Source organism: Ipomoea triloba, chromosome 9, assembly GCF_003576645.1.
Source record: "Ipomoea triloba cultivar NCNSP0323 chromosome 9, ASM357664v1".
Taxonomy (NCBI): Eukaryota; Viridiplantae; Streptophyta; class Magnoliopsida; order Solanales; family Convolvulaceae; genus Ipomoea; species Ipomoea triloba.
This window is the reverse complement of record NC_044924.1, coordinates 23,372,642-23,377,051: the sequence shown is the minus strand read 5'-3', so window position 1 is coordinate 23,377,051 and position 4,410 is coordinate 23,372,642.

Genomic DNA, 4,410 nt, shown 5'->3' with positions numbered 1-4,410 from the left:
AATTTATTCCAGACTAACCCTCAAAATTGGGCTAGGTTCGGTACACCGCGAAATTTAGCGATGTACGATCAAAATAAATTTTCGCTGCTATGAGCTGATTTAATTAAATAGGAAATTCAAGAATAATAGTATGGTGTCTAATAATTCATTTCCTAGGACAAACGGGTCCGAACACCAGCTCCTAAAATTTTTACGGTTCGTGACCGGGACGTACGATCGCAGCTTAATAACAACTATACTCACTTATAAAAATTCTTTTGAAATATCTTAAGATCATAACTTATGAATGTCAACGCCTTAGGATAAAATAATAATGTTAGGAAAATACGGGGTATTACAGTTACAATTGAGGAAATTTATTGTTCAGTTATTACTGTTACATAAGCATTATTACAGTAATAACGGTTATCGATTTTGAAATAAGAAATCAATATGTCGTAACATTGTTATCATTATTGTTTTTTGGATTGAGATGCCTACTTTGATTGAGTATGAATATTTGATTTTACATTCATATTTTTAATGAGTTTGTTTTATGCATATAATTAAATTAAGTGCATAATATCATGATTTAAATTATGCAATTTATTTTTGTGAGAATTTAATTTGTAAATGTCAACATATCATATGGTTTTGATATGACTAGAATTTACAACTTTAAGCTAGTTTTCATAAAGTTTACTATATGCATTGAATCATTTTTGTATTGGGCATACAAGTTAAAACCTTTCAATTTTGAATAATAATTTTATAGCTCATTTCAAATTGCTATTATGGTGAACAATTTATTTGGATATGAGCTTATCGAATTTCATGCATAATTGTTCACTAGCATAACATTATATTTTCCAGTTATGTGAATTTGTATATGCTTTTAGAATTGCATATGCTAGGAATTATAAAAAATTTCCTGTTGAGTTGAACTTGGTGTGTGGACTTATATACGGTAGTACATTATGTTTAAGCATTTTAAGACCGTCTAAAGTGTTCAATTGAGATTAAAAGTCTTTCCATAGGTGAACTACTAAGTTTTGAAAATATTATCCGTCAATTATGCCTTTAGTGTAAGAAAACATGAACCAGGGAGTATACTTAGAATTGTTTATCGCATTGTTGCATAATTGTTTTTAGGCTTTAAAGTTGATGCCTAAAATATCAAGATAATCATCTAGCGATCATATAATTTTGATTAATTAAGGAGTAGCGACAGTATTTTTAATTAAAATTTTGTAAGATCACATACAGTCATAGATGTATTGATTGTGATTAATTATATGATATAATGAAATTTAGCCCACAAGCAATTTTATTATATTTATATAATTAACTAGGGTAAAAACACCAAACTATGATCATAATTTAGTTCACAAGCAACTCGGAATATATAGTTTTGGTGAGTTTTATCATTACAGATAGAAAATTCAATCTATTTAACATATGATTATGATATAAATAAATTAAGAATTATAGTCTTCTATCATAAAGTTTTGATATATGTACATATTCAAAACATATCATTCTTGAGGTTTATCCACATGAAGGTATTAGTCTAGCTTCTTTATGTGTATTTATTATGCATTAAAAAGGAATTAGATTAATAGCTTGATACATTAATATTCTTTAGTGTACATATATCAAGTGATCAATATAATTTCATAACTGAAATTATTAAGATGTTTTGATCACTTTGTGACTAATTACATAAAAAATAATAAAATTCATATCCGTAGATTTTATTATAGTTTATGTAAATAGTCAGGATAAAGATCAAATCATATTTCTTAATTTACCCACACGGATTGAGAAAAGGAACATGGTTTGATAGTTTTATCATAAACTTGTAGATGGATCTAATTGAACAAAACTTTAGCCCACAGACAAGTTTTATGTCACTAGATTCTTTTATTACTTTGATAATAATTTTATCATAAAATTTTAGTTGAGTCTAATTGAATAAAACTTTAGCCCACACACAAGTTTTATCTCACTAGATTCTTCTATTTGATTGTCATAAAGTCTCAGTTGAGTCTGATTGAATAAATCTTTAGCCTACAGACAAGTTTTATCTTGATCTTCTGTTTAAATTGATGATCAAGATAAAATTTTATCATACCATTCTTTTTAGAATTTATAACTTTAAGGCCAATTATAATTTTATGAGGCATGTGTTGCATTGGCAACACATGTATTTTATTAATCTCTAAAATTTTAGTAACTTGAAATTGTTACTGTAAGTGTCTTATTTTGTTTTTCAGCTCAACCACAGTAGACCTTTTTGAAATTTGGACATGATATACTTTTGGATCCTTATATTGGAAATGTACATATCTAGCCAAATTTCAACTAGAGCAATTTAATTTGTTCAAGTAGTTGAAAATTGTGTCTGTTACATGTACATATTTAGCATGTCCAACTATGGTGAGGAATTATATTCCTTGTTAAATTAGTTAGACATGAGGATTGTTAGTGTGTGTCTGTATATCATTTATATAATGCTTAAGAATAACTTGATCAGGAGTAATGGCTTGACTAGTGGGAGTGGTCATTTGATCATTAAGATATCCCATTTCAAGACTGTTCTGCTTCAAGGATAAGACACCTTGCCTTGTTAAGCTTGACTAGTGGGAGTGGTCATTTGATCATTAAGATATCCCACTTCAAGATTGTTCCACTTCAAGGATAAGACACCTTGCCTTTTTAATTATAAAATCAATAGTTCAAATTGTTTGAACTACAAGTTGTGCAACATATTTATGAAAATGTTGTAACAACATTAATAGTTTTTATTTTAACAATAGGCATGAAGTTTATGGTGAACTATCATGAGTTGGATTCTTTAGCATTTATTAGAGTTTTTCGTCTAATCAAATTGATCATGGATCATTAAGATTTGAAAAGACTCAAAATTTAATGTTGAGAGACATAAAGCAAGCAAAGACTCATTATGTTTGTTCATATAAATGAATCTTGAGGATTTTTTATTATACTGATACAACATTTGTATTGTTTCATAAGTTACAAAAATAAAACCTCGTTATTGCTCTCTGGCATAAAAGTTGGGCTTCATTTTTTGAAGATTATTTATAAGGTGTATGTTTAAAGTTCCATTGTGTGCTTAGACTTATTGATTTGTCATTTAAAGCCGTTGGAATATGGACTACTCAATTACTGTCTTTGGCTAAGATTAATGAAAATGGAGTGGCAGACGTGTCAACTCCGAAAACTTAGTCATCATAGATAGTATTAAAGATAAAGAGTTGGTCATGTAAAATATTAGCATTTTGCTAATGGTTTCGAATCCTTACTTAAGGCATGTTTATAAAAATTTTAAGGATAATACAAGATACATGGAACTAATTATGTGACTATATGGATGGTTCCTCATATGGTTATGCACATATTTATTTGAGAAACATCCTCAAGGTTGGACCAAGAATAAACATAGGGTTTATTCATAAAGGACCTGAGTTTGAAATCAAATGCATGTGATGCATCGTTGGTATTACTCACACTTTAATTTAGAGGACAAACAACTATGATTCATGTTTTTTTATTTTTTAAGTGAAGGTTGTGCCAATGCTTGCACCAAATGGAAAATTGTAACATTTTCCATTAATATTGTACAAATCAAGCGGTGTGAGTTTATAAGGCCAAATTTAGCCATTGTGGCAGTAATTAGTTTTTTATAACTAATTACAAATCAAGAATGAACATATGGTTTATTCATTAAGTTTTATACCACATAAGGTACTTAGAGAACAAGTTACATTGTAATCATAAGTGGATACTACTCCATCAAGAGGAACTATCTCTATGGTTCATGTTTCTTTTTGCTTCTTTAAGTTAATACTTGCACAAGTGGGAGAATGTAACATTTTCCATTTATTATAGCACTATTAAGTGGTGCAAGTAATAGGCCATTTATGGCCATTATGTTGTGGTTTTAAGTAACAGTTTCCGTTGCTTAGTATATAATGATGGCACATAGGCTATATAAGTATGGTCCTCCTACTGCTCCTATAAATAGAGACTACACCATCTAGTTGCTTAGGAGACCAAGTGGTAGACAAAACTCTTTAAGGTTCCTTACAATCATAATGCAATGATATAGAAATGGCAACTATGGCTGGAGGCGCTCGATCCTATTGGCTTCCGCTATCAAGTTAGATCTTATATGCTTCATTTTTATTCTTACACGCCTTTCAAGACTCCTACACCCTTTGGCAGCTGAAACTTCATGCATAGATATGGCATTGAAATCACTGCTTCAGTCTAGGCAATTTCCGGTCGTCCAAGAATGACATTGTGCGTAGAATCCAATTTAACCACGAGGAACTCCATCTCGGTCTTGAGGATCTAGGAGTGCGAACTGACTTCCATCGGCAATCTCACCATGCCCTCTAGTTGAAT